Below are 20,768 nucleotides of genomic sequence, written 5' to 3'. Positions count from 1 at the left end.
TGTGCCATCAGAGTCCCTGGGTTCGCGCCCAGGCTCTGTCGTAACCGGCCGCGACCGGGAGGTCCGTGGGGCGACGCACAATTGGCCTAGCGTCGTCCGGGTTAGGGAGGGCTTGGTCGGTAGGGATGTCCTTGTCTCATCACGCACCAGCGACTACTGTGGCGGGCCGGGCGCAGCAACCAAGGTTGCCAGGTGCACGGTGTACCCTCCGACACATTGGTGTGGCTGGCTTCCGGGTTGGATGCGCGCTGGTTGGGTTGTATATCGGAGGACGCATGACTTTCAACCTTCGTCTCTCCCGAGCCCGTACGGGAGTTTTAGCGATGAGACAAGATAGTAGCTACTACAACAATTGGATACCATGAAATTGGGAAGAAAAAGGGGTAAAAAAAAATAATAATTGCCGATGACAGAGAATTGATTTGATAAAATAACAGTCTTCACTTTAATGATGACAAAGACACAACAATGTGCATTTGTATAGTGGAAACCTGTCATTCAGGGCAGGTGGGGCAGAGCCTGTTAAGCTACAACAACAACAAAAAATATATATAAAAATGACAAATAAATTGTTTTTTTGTTGTTGCGTGTTTTGCATGTTATATGTGTGACATATCAGTTGCAAAAAAATGTAACGGAGTCTGTAATACCTACTGTACATGTTTCAAGCAGCCATTGCCGATGACAACAGTGCCTGATCACCGACAACAACAATACAGCCTATAGGGGAGGTCAGAACCTGGCCGTGTGGTGCCAGGACAACAACATCTCCCTCAACGTGAACAAGACAAAGGAGATGATTGCGGACAACGGGAAAAAGAGGATCGAGCACACCCCCATTCTCATCGACGGGGCTGCAGTGGAGCAGGTTGAGAGCTTCAAGTTCCTTCGTGTCCACATCACCAACAAACTAACATGGTCCAAGCACACCAAGAGAGTAGTGAAGAGGGTACGACAAAACCTATTCCCCATCAGGAGACTGAAAAGACTTGGCATTGGTCCTGAGATCCTCAAAGGGTTCTACAGCTGCACCATCGAGAGCATTCTGACGGGTTGGATCACTGCCTGGTATGGCAACTGCTCGGCCTCCGACCGCAAGGCCCTACAGAGGGTAGTGCGAACGGCCCAGTACATAACTGGGGCCAAGCTTCCTGCCATCCAGGACCTCTATACACCAGGCGGTGTCAGAGTAAGGCCCTGAAAATTGTCAATGACTCCAGCCACCCTAGTCATAGACTGTTCTCTCTGCTACCACACGGCAAGCGGTACCGGAGCGCCAAGTCTAGGTCCAAGAGGCTACTAAACAGCATCGACCCCCAAGCCATAAGATTCCTAAAAATCTAGACAAATGGCTACCCAGAATATTCACATTGCCTGCTTGCCCCCCCACTTTTATCTCTTATTCTTCTCCGTATTTTATGAAACTGCACTGTCGGTTAGGGGCTCGTAGTAAGCAAGCATTTCACCTGTTGTATTCGGCATGTGACTAATACAATTTGATTTGTATATAAGGTATCATACTATTACAGTATATATATACACAGTGGGGCAAAAAAGTATTTAGTCAGCCACCAGTTCTCCCACTTAAAAAGATGAGACCTGTAATTTTCATCATAGGTACACTTCAACTATGACAGACAAAATGAGAAGAAAAACATCCAGAAAATCACATTGTAGGATTTTTAATGAATTTATTTGCAAATTATGGTGGAAAATAAGTATTTGGTCACCTACAAACAAGCCAGATTTCTGGCTCTCACAGACCTGTAACTTCTTTAAGAGGCTCCTCTGTCCTCCACTCGTTACCTGTATTAATGGCACCTGTTTGAACTTGTTATCAGTATAAAAGACACCTGTCCACAACCTCAAACAGTCACACTCCAAACTCCACTATGGCCAAGACCAAAGAGCTGTCAAACGACACCAGAAACAAAATTGTAGACCTGCACCAAGCTGGGAAGACTGAATCTGCAATAGGTAAGCAGCTTGGTTTGAAGAAATCAACTGTGGGAGCAATTATTAGGAAATGGAAGACATACAAGACCACTGATAATCTCCCTCGATCTGGGGCTCCACGCAAGATCTCACCCCGTGGGGTCAAAATGATCACAAGGACTTTGAGCAAAAATCCCAGAACCACACGGGGGGACCTAGTGAATGACCTGCAGAGAGCTGGGACCAAAGTATCAAAGCCTACCATCAGCAAGGGCATTGAAGATGAAACGTGGCTTGGTCTTTCAGCATGACAATGATCCCAAACACACCACCCGGGCAACGAAGGAGTGGCTTTGTAAGAAGCATTTCAAGGTCCTGGAGTGGCCTAGCCAGTCTCCAGATCTCAACCCCATAGAAAATATTTGGAGGGAGTTGAAAGTCTGTGTTGCCCAGCAACAGCCCCAAAACATCACTGCTCTAGAGGAGATCTGCATGGAGGAATGGGCCAAAATACCAGCAACAGTGTGTGAAAACCTTGTGAAGACTTACAGAAAACGTTTAACCTCTGTCATTGCCAACAAAGGGTATATAACAAAGTATTGAGATAAACTTTTGTTATTGACCAAATACTTATTTTCCACCATAATTTGCAAATAAATTCATTAAAAATCCTACAATGTGATTTTCTGGATTTTTTTCCCTCATTTTGTCTGTCATAGTTGAAGTGTACCTATGATGAAAATTACAGGCCTCTCATCTTTTTAAGTGGGAGAACTTGCACAATTGGTGGCTGACTAAATACTTTTTTGCCCCACTGTATATATATAAATATAAGGAATAACTAGTATAGAGTAGGCGGCCAGTGTACCTGTCCCATGGAGCGTCCCCGTCCCTGTCCCCGGCCACGGCCCACAGTCTTGTCCTCCTCTGAGCTGGTACAGCGCTGCAGATGGATGTCCAACACTGACTGGTTCAAGAACTGGGAGGAACAGTGGGGGCACAACACTGGCTCCTTATCTGGGGAGATGGAGTGGGCAGATTGAGTTAATTACTTAATAAATTAGTGTTTATCACAGTCCAAACAGTGTCCGAGAATGTACATGGGGTGGCAGGTAGCCTAGTCGTTAGAGCTTTGGGCCAGTAACAGAAAGGTTGCTCTATCGAATCCCCAAGCTGACAAGGTAAAAATCTGTCGTAGGCAGTTAACCCACTGTTCCTAGGCCGTCATTGTAAATAAGAATTCTTATCGGATTTTCCTCGTTAAATAAAAGGTTAAATAAAAATACACTAAACATGGAAAGGACAGGGATGTATAGATTCAGTGGGTATTTAGACAGTCACATGCCCTGGTCACAGGCCCCTCCTGTCCCTACCCACCAAAACACACACTGGGTTAGAGGGTATTCTGTACTGTCATCACTCAGTATATGCTACAGTATGTGGCTTAAGGTAACTTATTTATAGACACAGAGACAGACACATGCACTACTGTTGGCAGTCTGGATGTTGGTAAACAGTCTCAGGCTCTCTGTCTGTTTCTGTGTAGCTAAAGGAGAAAAAGAAGATGAGAGAAGACGCTGAGCTTTGATATTTCCCCATCTTAGCCACAGGCGTCTACAGTTACAGTACCATGGCAACGCCAACCCAGCAGAATCCTCCCTCCCGGCTGGAGCGTTCACCAGTCCCCCCTGAGGAGCCCTCCGTTGAAACATTTAATAAGGAACCTCTCCATCAATAGAGCATTAACTAATAATCAATGAATCAATTCCAACCAATCACATCTCTCTCTCTCTGAGATGCGGTCATTTCTGACGCCGACCGCACCGATGAGGTCAGCTGCAGCTACGTTGCCGCGACCCATTATTGGTGGGGTCGATTCGATAGACCAGAATTGGAGGATCCTCCATCTTTTAAGTCCCCAGTTTGGGAACATTTAGGCTTCCCAGTAGATTACAGGGGTGATGGATAGAGTTGTGGATAAAACAGTAACACTAAGTCACCACGCTCAACAAGAATAGCCTATGTAGCGAACAACACTTCAAATATGTTGACACATTTACAGCAACATCAGTGGGCCCCAGTATACCAGAGTAAGATGGAAACGCAAAGAAACTACACAACATCGTTTCCCCTCTGCATTCAAGTAGCCCGTAGCAGCTGATTCTGACCGGGCCAAATAAACTACACAACATCGTTTCCCCTCTGCATTCAAGTAGCCCTTGGCAGCTGATTCTGACCGGGCCAAATAAACTACACAACATCGTTTCCCCTCTGCATTCAAGTAGCCCTTGGCAGCTGATTCTGACCGGGCCAAATAAATTACACAACATCGTTTCCCCTCTGCATTCAAGTAGCCCTTGGCAGCTGATTCTGACCGGGCCAAATAAATTACACAACATCGTTTCCCCTCTGCATTCAAGTAGCCCTTGGCAGCTGATTCTGACCGGGCCAAAGAAACTACACAACATCGTTTTCTCTCTGCATTCAAGTAGCCCTCGGCAGCTGATTCTGACCGGGCCAAATAAATTACACAACATCGTTTCCCCTCTGCATTCAAGTAGCCCTTGGCAGCTGATTCTGAACGAGCCAAATAAATTACACAACATCGTTTCCCCTCTGCATTCAAGTAGCCCTTGGCAGCTGATTCTGACCGGGCCAAAGAAACTACACATAGTCTTCCCTCTGCATTCAAGTAGCCCTTGGCAGCTGATTCTGACCGGGCCAAATAAATTACACAACATCGTTTTCCCTCTGCATTCAAGTAGCCCGTAGCAGCTGATTCTGAATGAGCCAAATAAATTACACAACATCGTTTCCCCTCTGCATTCAAGTAGCCCTTGGAAGCTGATTCTGAACGAGCCAAATAAATTACACAACATCGTTTCCCCTCTGCATTCAAGTAGCCCGTAGCAGCTGATTCTGAACGAGCCAAATAAATTACACAACATCGTTTTCCCTCTGCATTCAAGTAGCCCGTAGCAGCTGATTCTGAACGAGCCAAATAAATTACACAACATCGTTTCCCCTCTGCATTCAAGTAGCCCTTGGCAGCTGATTCTGAACGAGCCAAAGAAACTACACAACATCGTTTTCCCTCTGCATTCAAGTAGCCCTTGGCAGCTGATTCTGAACGAGCCAAATAAATTACACAACATCGTTTCCCCTCTGCATTCAAGTAGCCCTTGGCAGCTGATTCTGAACGAGCCAAAGAAACTACACAACATCGTTTCCCCTCTGCATTCAAGTAGCCCTTGGCAGCTGATTCTGACCGGGCCAAAGAAACTACACAACATCGTTTCCCCTCTGCATTCAAGTAGCCCGTAGCAGCTGATTCTGAACGAGCCAAATAAATTACAAGAGCGATAGATAGGCTGTTTATATTTTTTACCATCTTTGGTTTATAGCTGTGGGTATGCATCCATTCACGGTGGTTTAGAATAGGGGGTATTAACTCCTCGTGAAAGTGCTTGAGCCAGGTACGAACTTCCCACTTGCACCCATTTCAGCAAACAGGTTGTACCCGCTCTATATAGACAAACCAAAGCTGAAGTTTTCAATGAATTGGTCAATGCACCCTGTGTTGAGCTTATAGTGACAGCCCATCACATTACCCCGGAGTGGGAGATGTGTTTTGAAGCGTGGTACATTGGACACTGAAGGAGGCAGTGTCACGGTGCGTTCATAACGAAGTGGGAATTTACCGCATACAACTGGGAATAATCCACTTGAACGGAGTAATTACTATTGGGAAACTGGTCTATCATCCTGAGAATCCACTTCTCCCACATGGTGACCTCTGACGTCACCTACTAAGGAAATTACCTCTATAACAGCATTTTCGGCAGCTAAATCAAACAACAAAACATTATTTATAAAAAGCAATCTATTAGTGTGGTTTTTTAACTAGAATTTGTTTACAAGCGTGATAGCTCTACTTTTAGTTTATGGTTGACACAGCTTGTTGGCCATTAACCAATCCTTTTTTCTCAACGAGTTCAAATCACATGAGTGCATCCAACTGGTATTTATGACTTCACATCTGGTAAATACCCACCTTCCACATGGTTACAAACGCAACATCTGAGTGGAAACTTGAAGGCCAACATAACAATCCGGCCATTTCCCCCCTGAACAGAAACCGAATCGTGACCACAAAAATGCAATACCTACCGAACCATAAGTTTGGTGAACAATTATACCCCTAATTATTACTAAGGCGCATGGATTACTTCTGCATACTTAACATGGAAATCAGCTCCATTATGAACAGCTTCACTAATTCACAGCCACGCATACACACTATATAATCACCACTGTCCTTATAATCTAATTCATTATGATCTAAAAGGCTAAACTGATCCTAGATCAGCACTTCTACTCTGAGAAGCTTGGATACGGGCACTGGTCTCTGTCTCGTCCAGTGCTTATCAGACACACAGAGAGGAGGGCAGCTGAGAGGAGAGGGGAGGAGCTACCTTGGTGAATGAGAGCGTGCAGGTCCAGCTCCTTCCTGCGTTTGAAGGCCTCTCCACAGACAGAGCAGGGGAACGGGTGGCTGGTGTGGAGCAGTCTGATGGACAGAATACAATGAAGGGAAGAGAAAAGGGAAAGAAGTGTAAACAACTAATATTAATAATACACTTCTGAATAAATTACAAAAATGTTTTGGGGTTTTTCAGAGCAGAAAATGAAAAAAAAGAGAGGGATAAACACAAAGCTATAAAAAACGAGGGCTATAATACAGTACTGCAATGAGCAATATGTTTTTCTTGGAAGCTGAGAAAGAATTAAAGCTGTGAGGAAAAGGGACAAAAGGAGCACCATCATCAACAATATTAGTACCAGTGAGCTGCTGCACATAACACTGCAGTGTGTCATTTGTAGATGCATGTAAGCCACGCTTCAATGGCCCACTGTAATCCTCCTCCACAGAGGAGGAATAACACACACAACCACATGCTGGCTATCACCTTAGTGTCACAGTATTAGGATTACCTCCAGACCTGTGTGCTTAGCCATGTTGTTAAGCCTTTTAAGGTTCAATATGGAGTCATTAGGTGTGTCATATAATACAATGGCTGCAGATAAACGGGTGGTTTCAGTGTGTGATGAGATATGAGAGCCTATGTTTATCCATTCCATAATGGCAGGATATAGCCCTGGGGAAGGAGAGGGAGGAGAACCACTGGGATGTATTTAACTGGCTGGATCAGTGTTGTGTTTGATGACTAGCGCAGTGTTTCCCCGCCCTGGTCCTCCAGTACCCCCAACAGTACACAGCTTCGTTGTAGCCCTTGACAAACACACCTCATTCAACTCATTGAGGGCTTGATGATTAGCTGACAAGTTGAATCAGTTGTGTTTGTCCAGGGTTACAATAAAAATGTGTACTGTTGGGGGTACTGGAGGACCAGGGCTGGGAAACACTGCGGTGGTGGAAGAGTTCACCTAAACACATTTCTTCAGCAGTGGAGGTATGCAACTCTTAACTACAGTCCTGCAGTGTCATGGTTTTATTCTAGCCCAGCATTAAAACCCTCAGATTCCACTAATCAACCCTTGCTAGCAGGTGTTTTAGTGCTCGCCACTAGCCTATGCATTACAAGCAGCTGAGTTAATGTCCTTGGTAACGATAATGTTCGTCACACTGTCCTAGATGGTCAGTGTGGGCATCAGGCCAGCTAAAGAAATAATGATTATGAATCACTGAAAAATACATTGTGTTCCATGTATAATTTATGACTGATGATAGTGAATTTGTAAAGTACTTAACCCCATCGTTTAATATTAGATGGTAAACATAGTGTGTGCTGTGGACCACTTATAGCCCTATATAAACTGTCTGGTCGATCATCCCTTTGCACAGGGCTGACAATAAGAATCAATATTTTAGGCCAAGATGACCCTGAGAATTAAAGCTTCAGTCCAGGTCTCCACACCCCCCAGTGTTCACTAATGAGAGGGGGTGTAGGAATACGGACTGTACCCTGCAGAGACACTGGGACTTCCTGCTTCACCCCAACTACACACTGACATACAGTTCAAGGGTAACGTTCCATTCACTCCCTGATCACGCCCTCCTATTGATCCCCGGATCATTTCTCCTGCCTCACCTCCTCCCTCCCCGCATCCCCCACCTCTAGTTCCTCAGCCGGTCGGTCTCCATCATCCTACCCCTTATCGTTATCATCTTAATTTACCGCCGCCCGCCTGTCAATCATCGCTGGCGAGGGCTCAAGGGCACTGAGGTATCTCTGTAACTCGGATTAAATCCCCTCACTGTGTAGGAACAGGGTCCGGCCTGTGTAGGAACAGGGTCCGGCCTGTGTAGGAACAGCGTCCGGCCTGTGTAGGAACAGGGTCCGGCCTGTGTAGGAACAGGGTCCGGCCTGTGTAGGAACAGGGTCCGGCCTGTGTAGGAACAGGGTCCGGCCTGTGTAGGAACAGGGTCCGGCCTGTGTAGGAACAGGGTCCGGCCTGTGTAGGAACAGGGTCCGGCCTGTGTAGGAACAGCGTCCGGCCTGTGTAGGAACAGCGTCCGGCCTGTGTAGGAACAGCGTCCGGCCTGTGTAGGAACAGCGTCCGGCCTGTGTTTGGGTTATGTGTAGCACATCTCCTGTTCTCAGTCCAGTCTTATGCTCTACTGTCACTGTAAATACAGTACCGTGGTGTGTTTGTTTCTCCCTGTAAAACATGGAGGGTTCAATCAAGGTAACTTACACATTGAAATGAGTCACCTGTGTTCCTTGTCTAATCTAGTTCTGTGAAACAGGCCTTTGGGGTTGATTTCAACCTGCACATTTAATTGAGTCACAGCCCAGTCACGCCCGTACCTGTGCTCCTGCAGCTGTAGGTCAGTCTGAAAGCGAGCAGTGCAGTTGGGACAGGCGAACAGCTGGCTTTCTCCATCCTCCCCCTCTGGTGTCCTCTTCTGCAGGGATGTCATTGACACAGCACAACATCAGGGGAAACAACTAACAGCCTGTCTCAATGTTAACATAAAGACAAATAGCATTCCTGAATTTCTCTGATCTTTGAGAGCCTCAGTGTGTACAGATATTTGTTCTAGCCCAGCTGCAACACACCCGATTGGACTGGAACAAAACCTTGTTCACGCCGTGGCTCTCCAGGACTTGTTCGTGGTGTGTTCAAAGATGTTCTCATTGTAAAACAATCAGGTAATCCAGGGCTGTGTCCCAAATGGCTCCGCATTCCCTATATATTAAAAACTACTTTGACCAGAGCCCGATGGGGACCAGAGCCCAATGGGGACCAGAGCCCAATGGGGACCAGAGCCCAATGGGGACCAGAGCCCAATGGGGACCAGAGCCCTATAGGCCCTGGTCAAAAGTAGTGCACCACATAGGGAATAGTGTACTATAGGGTGCAGTGACCCCCCCCATGTCTGACCTTCCATCGGGACCTGCGGCGGCGGGATTTGGGCTGGCTGTGGGTGAGGCCGTGCCTCTTCAGGGCGCCCGGCTGGGAGAAGCGCTTGCCACACACAGAGCAGGGGAAAGGTTTGGTGCCCATGTGGGTCAGGCTGTGGCGCAGCAGGTTGGGAGAGGACGCAAACGACTTCTGACACACCTGAATTAACCAAGAAGAAGAACGAAGATGAATTTGATTGACAGAAGCCCAGTACAACATAGCTATTTCACATAGCACAAGAGCACTGAGATTTCATCACATAGATTAAACAGAAAAATAAACATTCAGTATATAATAGGAAGCTGCTCCTAACTAACTCCTGCTACTTGTTGATACACAACTAGTTTCAGTCATTTACATCAATATTTCACAGCATTTTCAATAGAACACATGTCCAGTCTAGCAGTACCTTGCAGGTGAAGAGCTTCTCTCCGGTGTGGCTGAAGACGTGAGCGCGGAGGAACCCCCTGCGTGTGAAGGTCTGGCCACAGTGGGGGCAGACGTGGGGGAGAGGGGTGCGGGACCAGTCCTGCATCAGCTTGGCTGGAGGAGGGAGGTTGGTGTCCAGTTGTTCCCCCACTACAGTCTTCTCCTCCTGCTCTTCCTTAAGGATGACTGGATTCACCTCTTTACCCTGGTCTTTGTTCTCTGCCCAATGAGGAGAGAGCATGGTCAGAAACTATTGACGGTCTGTCAAAATAACCTTAAACAATAGTGAAACTTAGCAATATTCCGTTTGGATTGGAATCAGTTATTATTCTATTTTTTACAGCAGAGTTAAGTCTTCCCACTATGTTGAACCCAGCTGCCACTGGGTCGAACCTACCATTGAGATCGTTGATGCTGCGTATCCTGATAGCAGGTATTTTCGCTGGTGAGCCTAACGCAGCACTGGACGAGATGGCAGGGGGGACAGCATCCTCTTGGGGGCGCGGGGGCTTCCCTGGGGGGGTGTGGCTGCTCCTGCCCCAGTCCCTGGTTCCCCACGGTGCTGGCGTCGGTGGTAAAGGTACTGGGTGGTGTTCATGAAGCTCTGGCCACACTGGGAACAGTGGTGGAGGGGCTCGTTCAGGCCGTGCTTGTCCCTACGGTGGGCACTGAGCTCTGGCTCTTTACTGAAGCTGGCTCCACACTGGGCACACAGGAAACTCTGGACCACCTTAGGCACCTGAACCGGAGCACAGGTAGAGACAGTGGAAGTAGAGGAGGTTTCATTCTCGTTCTGCTCCTCAGTTCCATTGTTCTGGGAATCCGCCACCCCGACTGTCTCCTCTTTAGACTCTTCCACCATCTCTTCCACCACCTCTTGCTGCAGTGTTACCATTTTGTAATCCTGGTAATCTGCATCCTGCATCGGTCCTCCCTGGGCCTGGGTTTGTGTGACCCCTTCCTTGCCTTTCTCCTTGTGCTGCTTGCGGTGGTAGAGGAAGAGGGTGGTGTTGAGGAAGCTCTCCCCACACACGGTGCAGTGGTGCAGGGCTTCCTTGAGGCCATGCTGGGACTTGCGGTGGGTGACTAGCTCAGACACCATGCCGAAGCTGGAGCCACAGTCCACACACAGCAGGCTGGACGGGGGCTTGAGCTTCTTGGCTGCCTTTATCCTGTAGAAGTAGGACGTCTGCTCAGGGTTATCGGCTGGGAGGTCCTGGGAGGGAGCGGGGTCTGGGGGGTTCTGGGAGGGAGCGGGGTCGGGGATGGACTGGCTGTCTGCTGCAGACTGGGCCTCTGTAGATGAATGAGCTGCCTGAGCCTGGATCTCAGAGGCTTTAGATCCAGTGGATTCCCCTATGCTCTCGGTTTCTGGCTCTTCCTCGCCTCCTTCCTGCCCTCTGTTGGTGGCGTTTGGCAGATACATGTGATCCAGGGTGGCTGATATGTCCTCTGCACTCATCCCATCCTCCTCTTTCTCTGCTGACAGCTGAGACGTCACTACATCCTGCTCCTGCTGGGTTTGTTGTGCCCTCTCCTGACTCCTTCCTCTGCCCCCTCCTCCTTCTTGGTCATCCGTTGAGCTTGGTTCATTCGGTTCATCTGGACCCAGGTCCACCTCCACTTCAACCTGACTGTGCTTCCCCTCTCCCTCTGGGGGCAGTTCTGATCCAGATCCAGAGCCGGTCTCTTCTGGTTGTGGTTGGGTGGGTCCTGCCTTGGTCTGCAGACACTGACCATGTTTGCGGTGCTGCTGCCAGAGGATCAGGGAGTGGAACAGGGCGTCACAGTCTCCACACTGGTACAGGATCTTGGGCTGATCTCCTGAGGAAGGCTTATTTGGGCTAGCCATGGCCAGACCTGGTGCACCAGAGCTGGGCATCACAGAAGAGACACTGGCCTTGGTCTGAGGGGCAGGCGATGGAGCAATGGGCTGGGTATATATCTGCTGCTGGAGAGAGAGAAAAAGAGAATGTGAGAAAAGACAAAACACAAGCTGACCAGTCTGGACAATAATGAGTGAATGAAAACATCAATACGTTTTGGTGTCAAATTGAAAGAACTCCACCTAACAATGGAGGTTTCCATGGCAGTACTGGATAGCAATACCATCACAGGTCAGCAGGTAGCCTAGCAGTTATATGGTTGGGTTTGAATACCCGAGCCGACAAGGTGAAAAACCTAATTTGCTCCATGGGTGCCTTACTACTATGGCTGACCCTGTAAAATAACACATTACACAATACCTACGTATTGGACAATAATTTTTGTTGTTGAAAAAGTCCATAGACAATTGAAACAGGAACAGTGTTATTGTCAGGCAGATGAAGGATGACAATAGAGGAATATAGTAATAGAGTATTCAGAGGACAGAGGGGTCAATGAGAGCAGACAGAGCAGTCTTTAGATCAACAGAGGCGGGGAGGGAGGGTTTCTCTGAGCGGGGGGGTAAGGACTGAGGGGTCAATGAGAGCAGACAGAGCAGTCTTTAGATCAACAGAGGCGGGGAGGGAGGGTTTCTCTGAGCGGGGGGTAAGGACTGAGGGGTCAATGAGAGCAGACAGAGCAGTCTTTAGATCAACAGAGGCGGGGAGGGAGGGTTTCTCTGAGCGGGGGGTAAGGACTGAGGGGTCAATGAGAGCAGACAGAGCAGTCTTTAGATCAACAGAGGCGGGGAGGGAGGGTTTCTCTGAGCGGGGGTAAGGACTGAGGGGTCAATGAGAGCAGACAGAGCAGTCTTTAGATCAACAGAGGCGGGGGGAGGGTTTCTCTGAGCGGGGGGGTAAGGACTGAGGGGTCAATGAGAGCAGACAGAGCAGTCTTTAGATCAACAGAGCCGGGAGGGAGGGTTTCTCTGAGCGGGGGGTAAGGACTGAGGGATCAATGAGAGCAGACAGAGCAGTCTTTAGATCAACAGAGGCGGGGAGGGAGGGTTTCTCTGAGCGGGGGGGTAAGGACTGAGGGATCAATGAGAGCAGACAGAGCAGTCTTTAGATCAACAGAGGCGGGGAGGGAGGGTTTCTCTGAGCGGGGGGGTAAGGACTGAGGGGCAGGGCGATGATAAATACCACAGGCCTATCAGTTGAGTTCAGAGGGCCAGTCCGTGGCGTTTGAGAACTGCTCGTTGATCCATTAGGATGATAAGAACCATCAAGGTCGAGGTTAATGATGTGTTCCTTCAGGAGTGTCTTCATTCAAGCAGAGGCACCACTGTGGCTCATTCTGTTATTAGTAGCCTAGACTGAGTACTACATTTAACATTTAAGTCATTTAGCAGACGCTCTTATCCAGAGCGACTTACAAATTGGTGCATTCACCTTATGACATCCAGTGGAACTACCAGCTGGTTTCTACTTTTGGTAATTTGTTGGCGTCATTGTTAGAATTGAGGAATGCAGAAACATTTAGTATCGTATGTAGAAACAGATTGCTATTATGGATATACACTGCTCAAAAAAATAAAAGGAACACTTAAACAACACAATGTAACTCCAAGTCAATCACATTTCTGTGAAATCAAACTGTCCACTTAGGAAGCAACACTGATTGACAATAAATTTCACATGCTGTTGTGCAAATGGAATAGACAACAGGTGGAAATTATAGGCATTTAGCAAGACACCACCAATAAAGGAGTGGTTCTGCAGGTGGGGACCACAGACCACTTCTCAGTTCCTATGCTTTCTGGCTGATGTTTTGGTCACTTTTGAATGCTGGCGGTGCTTTCACTCTAGTGGTAGCATGAGACGGAGTCTACAACCCACACAAGTGGCTCAGGTAGTGCAGCTCATCCAGGATGGCACATCAATGCGAGATGTGGCAAGAAGGTTTGCTGTGTCTGTCAGCGTAGTGTCCAGGGCATGGAGGCGCTACCAGGAGACAGGCCAGTACATCAGGAGACGTGGAGGAGGCCCATAGGAGGGCAACAACCCAGCAGCAGGACCGCTACCTCCGCCTTTATGCAAGGAGGAGCACTGCCAGAGCCCTGCAAAATGACCTCCAGCAGGCCACAAATGTGCATGTGTCTGCTCAAACGGTCAGAAACAGACTCCATGAGGGTGGTATGAGGGCCCGACGTCCACAGGTGGGGGTTGTGCTTACAGCCCAAAACCGTGCAGGACGTTTGGCAAATTCTCCACTGGCACCCCTGTGCTCTTCACAGATGAAAGCAGGTTCACACTGAGCACATATGACAGACGTGACAGTTTGGAGACGCCGTGGAGAACGTTCTGCTGCCTGCAACATCCTCCAGCATGACTGGTTTGGCGGTGGGTCAGTCATGGTGTGGGGTGGCATTTCTTTGGGGGGGCCGCACAGCCGTCCATGTGCTCGCCAGAGGTAGCCTGACTGCCATTAGGTACCGAGATGAGATCCTCAGACCCCTTGTGAGACCATATGCTGGTGCGGTTGGCCCTGGCTTCCTCCTAACGCAAGACAATTCTAGACCTCATGTGGCTGGAGTGTGTCAGCAGTTCCTGCAAGAGGAAGGCATTGATGCTATGGACTGGCCCGCCCGTTCCCCAGACCTGAATTCAATTGAGCACATCTGGGACATCATGTCTCGCTCCATCCACCAACGCCACGTTGCACCACAGACTGTCCAGGAGTTGGTGGATGCTTTAGTCCAGGTCTGGGAGGAGATCCCTCAGGAGACCATCCACCACCTCATCAGGAGCATGCCCAGGCGTTGTAGGGAGGTCATACAGGCACGTGGAGGCCACACACCCTACTGAGCCTCATTTTGACTTGTTTTAAGGACATTACATCAAAGTTGGATCAGCCTGTAGTGTGGTTTTCCACTTTAATTTTGAGTGTGACTCCAAATCCAGACCTCCATGGGTTGATAAATTTGATTTCCATTGATAATTTGTGTGATTTTGTTGTCAGCACATTAAACTATGTAAAGAAAAAAGTATTTAATAAGAATATTTCATTCATTCAGATCTAGGATGTGTTATTTTAGTGTTCCCTTTATTTTTTTGAGCAGTGTAGTTAAATCTCCATAGTCTTAGTAAATACTTTTTGGTTGCTTGTTTTGATGCCGCAAACTAACTAAATCACCATTACAAGACATTTCAGTCATGTCTGATGTATTTAGTTTCAAAGTACTCACAACTCAGCGTTTTAGCTCAGTAAAGGAGCGGAGTTATAAAACCAGACTATGTAACTTGAACTGCCGCTGACACCGTTCTTATCCAACGTGGCAAAAACGATTACTGCGGACCGTCCGGAGCTCTTGAAATGGTGTCATGTATGTGTGTATTCATATGTTCTTGATGAAAGAGCATTTTCAATGTGACGCTGGTGGTTGAGTCAGTCTCCTAGAAGGACTTGAGACAGGAAACTGTGTCTACATCCCAAATAGCATCCTATTCCTTATAGATCTCAACTTTTGACCAGGGCCCATAGGCCTGTTTGGTCAGTGAAACTGGCTAGTCTGTATAGAGGCCTGTACCATAATGAATTGATTTAATTAACGATTCCAGAACTGGACTTCAACTCGGGAAGTGCACTAAAATATTACACATGGGTCAACATGTAATTAAAGTAACTGAGGGAGCACACCACTGCTGAAGTTTCTTTTTAATAACACTTAATCTGTCCCTCTTGGTAAGCAAGATGGGTAATAGGAATGTCATTAAATACATACATATTACAAAGTGGTTCTACCACGGTGTTCATTTTCCATCTTCCTTTTTAATGCTAAAAAGCAAAGCTTCTAATTTCCTACTAGGCCTCTTCCATGTAATTACAGTTCTCTGGATCCGAACAAGTCAAGTTAAAAACGTTTGGTATAATAGCAGCCTACATTAATTTGAAATGTAAACACCCCGTTTTATAGCAATGTCGCCTTTAATGTTACACAGAAATGATGATAATCTAGCTAATGAAGTCTGAATGGTAGTAATAAGGCAGCTGACGGCAGAGCAGGGGCCAGAATGCCATAAGGCACTTAGGTTTTATAGAATGTTTCCACAGCCGATTCATCTGTGAGGAGGCCAATGAGCCATCCATCAGGAGGAGGGGTGGAGCTGACTGATTCATCTTTCACGCTCCTTTTCTCTCCCCACTGGCAACTCAAGATGCAATCTGCCTGTCACTCATGACACCACGCTTTCTGGTTCTGAGCTTGAGGAGACCGTCACCATGGGAGGCTGGGGACACGTTTCGGAGAGCGACGCTGGTAAACGTCACTCACGGTCGACGGCTCACTGTTTCAAACCTCCGAGCACACTGTAGCTGTCATTACGAGGTAGCGATACAGTGGAACAAGGACAGTGTTATTCCCTGTTACATAGTAACAGAAAAAGTATCTGTACATTGGAATATTATAACTCAATATTTGATGTAGAAAGAAATGTGATCCGTCATCTTATTTTATTTCTATTAGTGAATATTGTATTGTCTATTTTTATCCTCTAAAAATAAACAAAACAAAAAACAAGAACAGTGCTGGTCATCTAATTTCCTATTATGACTCAACAAACAAGTGAACTGAAAATGATTGGTTATGTATGTCTTAACAGAGGATCTAATTCCTTTTGTACTGGGTAAAATGCAGTGCAGTTGTGTAGGCTACAGAGCTTATCAGAGTCCAAAACATGCACGCGTCTACACAGCAGTGTTCTAGAGTGTTGGACCGTAGGCTTTCATTTTTGAATTCTCAGCGAGGCTCAAGCTATTTTTCAACCGTCACTACATACAAACTGGAGCCTCGTTGGTTGGGAACTTTGAAGGAGCGCGGCCTCCCCCACAGACAGACCGCCGGACTATCACGGCTCTGCGCGTGTGGACTTATGCTTCAGCCTCACAAGGCTCTCCAATTCACATGGGAGGCCTTGAGCACAATAATGGCGACACTATGAAATGTACACACTATTGCATTAATAAATTGTAATATAATAATATATGCCATTTAGCAGACGCTTTTATCCAGAAGCATTTAGCCTAGATGTGGAAAAGATGAGAAAAGTTTATCAATATTCTAGACCTAGCCTATTTAGTTTAAAATGTCCATGGAGTTTGAAGCTTCCACTATTACCTGAGTCTGTAGGAAGGGGATGGAGACGGGGGTGGGGGCCCCACTCCCCACGTTCTCTGTGGTGCAGGTCAGCTGGTGGGCCAGCACCTCCTCCAGGGTGTCAAACTCTTGGTAGCAGGGGAAGCACATGTACACAGAGGCACTATCCATCGCCATACCTGCAACAGGGAGAGAGAGGAGATCTAGACCAAAACAGTGCATTACTGATCATATTCAATTCAGGTTGGGTGTTCTGTTTTATGTCTGCAAGCAACACCTGAACTCAATTATTAGCCTATAGCCTAACTAATATGTTATTAACCATTGTGATGTCTTAAGGGTAAAAAATGACCAGCCACTATGTTTAACAGCAGAGAAAATCCCCTAAATTATATTTTTTCAACTTGAAATTTGATGACTTTTCCTAGCGACCCCAACATCAGAAAAAATGAATCATCGCCTTTGTTCATATTTCCATGAAAGCTGTACACCACCAGGGTACAAATATTGTCTTAGGGTCATTTCTGACCCGGCAGTTATACAATCCTTTACACACCACAAAAACCACCAAGATGCAATGAGAAATTGAGATTATGTGCTACTGATTGAACTTAACATGAGTGCACGTTTCAGTGCCCAACAGGTCGTAGATTTGATTTTTTCAGATGTCCAGGAGGAATAAGAGAACAATGATTTAGAAGAGGAGGTATCTGAAGAAGAAGATATGGAAGAATACAACCCAGAGCATGATGCATCATCTTTAGATGAAGAAATCCCCCAAACTGAAAGATACATTTTTGTCAAAGAGCAGCAAAATAACATGGTTGGTGTCCACTGATTGTGAAGAAGGAAAGCCCATATATTCACAAAGTTTGTAATGAATGACAGGTTGTTTCTTTGTGCAAAATAGATATGGGGTTTAAAATTAAATTAAGCTGCTTTATTTTAGGGGCTTAGTGAAGGCAGGTCATGTTTTACCCTTAGGTTAAGGGGAGTATACAGAATGTTAAGGCTACACAAGGGTTAACATAACCTAAATGTAGCATATCCACCCCACCATACACACAGAGCTGATGCATCTAAATAGCATCATCTTTATTTGGAGACCGATTGAGAATGTGTTGTATTACCCCATGTATAAATGCTGGCAAATCCTCAAATGGGAACGATGTAAAAAGATTTGATTTAAATCATGTTGTAAACATTGCCCTCTACTGATGGAAATTAGTATCTTCATGTGTTCCTGGGATTTGGTCAGACAGGAGATTTGAACTTTCAGACAAAATGGCAGTAGGTAATTGTAATTTTGTCCACGCTGGTGCTCCTAAAAGGTAGATAATGTATGTATATGAAACAAAAAATCTGTAAAAACAAAAAAAGCAATGTTTGTTTTCCAAAGAGGGTTGATGGGTTATTAAAAAAAATACACTACTGACTTTTTGTCCTCATGCTAGCTAGCAGTAGCCACCGCAGCCAATTTGGAATAGCATTGTCATTTCAGTGGACATGCCACTCCATAATGGCTGCTGTGACTGCTATTTAGCATGAGCACGAAAATGACTTTTCTGGGAAAACTAGCAGAATTTCCATATTCTCGGTGGAGCCGTGTGGATAAAGGTACAATTTGGAGTACAGTAGCATATCCCATCCCTGCATAGAAGTACGTTTTCCGACCCATATCTAGTGCTGGCTCCAGTGTCTTAATTATATCATGATTGCGTTCTGACCCCAGTGCAGATGTGTAAGTGTAATGGTAGAGTATTTTCTGGCAATAATAATCTATTCCACAACGGTATATGATTAGGTCATGCTTGTAGGCTACTTTATACAGCTTTATAGTTTCCCCAACAGAACTAGAGAATAACATGCAACACAATACGACAAACAGCTAGCACCTTTTAGTGGAATTGTGTGCTGACACATTGCAATACGTTCACACTAACTTGGGCCATTACAGTGCAAATTAGTGAATGGCGCCAAATTAATGCCTAAAGTGATCCAGACTCCAAATCCCAGAGGTCAGCAATTTAGCTGTTTGCTATTTTATATGGTGGCTCACTCGCTGGTGGCACTGGCAAGTTTATATTTGGTTTAATTTAGCCAATTTACGTTACTATAGTTAGTTGATGCAGGTTTGTGGGAATATAAATAACGTTAGCCTATTCTGTATTGATTGACAGCCAGCTAGCTAGTTGCTAGCTAGCATTTCCGCAAACAAACAATTCAAGCAACGTTTAGCTACATTACCACGATTAATATCACATTAAAACTGCTTGAGCTTTATCAATACAAGTCAGTTGTCTGGTTAGCTAAACTAATCCACCACTGTCTGCCAGCAGTCGCTCTGAAGATATTTTATGTGCTTTGTAAAAACGACGAAGAAGGGTGGCATTCACTTCTTCTGTGGTGTAATGGCGGCTGCAGTTTCGATGTAAACGTTGGATGTCTCCCCCCGTTGAGACTCCGCGAAAACAGAAATCAGTCCCTGAAATGTTGTCCTGGCTGAAGTCACATTCCATCCATAAAAAAAGGAATTAAGTTAGATAATTACAAAATAACAACTCACCGAAAACTGAAGCCGTTATCTCTTGAAGAAACAAGTTGTGTTATTGTTCTAACATGTTAACAAGGCTTGAGCGGATTGGCTGTCTGCTCTCTCGTACGCCGTACACCAATGGAATTCGACTACACTACACAAAAGAACGCATTTAGCGTATGCCTTTGGTGCAACATGATGGCTGTCAAAAGTCCCAAACAGGGCACTTAAATTGTTGTTTTTCTGTTTATCAACTCGGTTTTCAATTGTTTTTGTAGCAAATAAGATAGAACATGCAACTTTCATAAAATAAAAAAAATGTTTGTCACACACCAGAAATATGCAGTGACATGCTTACAGTCAGCCATAGTAGTACTGCGCCCCTGGAGCAAATTAGGGTTAAGTACCTCGCTCAAGGGCACACATCGACAGATTTTTCACCATGTGTATTCGAACCAACAACCTTATTGGCGCAACGCTCTAACCGCTAAACTACCTGCCGACCTACCGAATTAGTTGGAACCTTTTTGTTTTTATGTAAACATCTTGGAAGTTAAGCTATAATCACAACATGATCACGATGCAGAGTATGGCTTGGTGCTATTCATTCATAAAACCTCTGAAAGTCTTGAGCAAGGGCACATCAACATAGTTTTCAGTCATGTTGGCTTAAGTATTCAAACCAATGACTTTTCGGTTACTGGCCCAGTGCTCTAACCAATAGGCTACCTGCCACCCTACCCAATTAGTTTGACCTTTTATTTTTTAAATGTAAATTTCAACATGAACATGATGCAGCTCATGGCTTTGTGCTATTCATTCATAAAACCTCTGAAAGTCTTGAACTAAGATCTCAATCAATCATGTTTTCATCTTTAAACCCACAGTAACTGAATGCTTATCTATTCCCCAACAGGCTGCTGAAGCACCATGATTCTGACCCGTCAAGCATTATATCCAGTAGTTGGTAGAACATATGAACTGTCCCACAGCATTTCTTCTCTCCCCCGGGCTGTTCGGGAGGACGACCGGTTCCTTCAGAGTGTTTAACCCAGCACCAAATGGTATTAAAGAGGAGTCCGGGCACACAGCCAGGGGAGGGCCAGCTAGGGGCCACTCAATCGCCATGGAAACTGCAAGCTGCTTAACATGCTGCAGAATAACATTTATTCATCCTTGACGCATTACATGACGAGTGGAAACATCCCAGACATGTTCTGCATTGAGGGATGTGGTTCATATGCTGGAGAGCCCCTGTTTACTGCTGCACTTTGTCTGTCCTCCTCATTCGCTCTCCTGTTTCTAGAGACACTTCCTGTCTCACTGAGCTACTGCTGTGGAGCTGATGGAGCTAAGCGGGTCAGACAAGGCTTCTTCCTGTTAATTCAGTAGTGCTGCCGCCTGGACCTGAGGGGC

General features: G+C 46.2%; 1 pseudogene; it reads right to left on the bottom strand.

Moving 5' to 3' along the window:
• Nucleotides 1–19,711, bottom strand: part of LOC115124713 (zinc finger protein 850-like) — a 36,864-nt pseudogene extending 17,153 nt beyond the window's left edge.
• Nucleotides 19,712–20,768: the final 1,057 nt, after the last annotated feature.

Source organism: Oncorhynchus nerka, linkage group LG3 (genome assembly GCF_034236695.1).
Source record: "Oncorhynchus nerka isolate Pitt River linkage group LG3, Oner_Uvic_2.0, whole genome shotgun sequence".
Classification (NCBI taxonomy): Eukaryota; Metazoa; Chordata; class Actinopteri; order Salmoniformes; family Salmonidae; genus Oncorhynchus; species Oncorhynchus nerka.
Note: the sequence above shows the minus strand (reverse complement) of the source record. Positions and strands in the feature narration are given on the sequence as shown.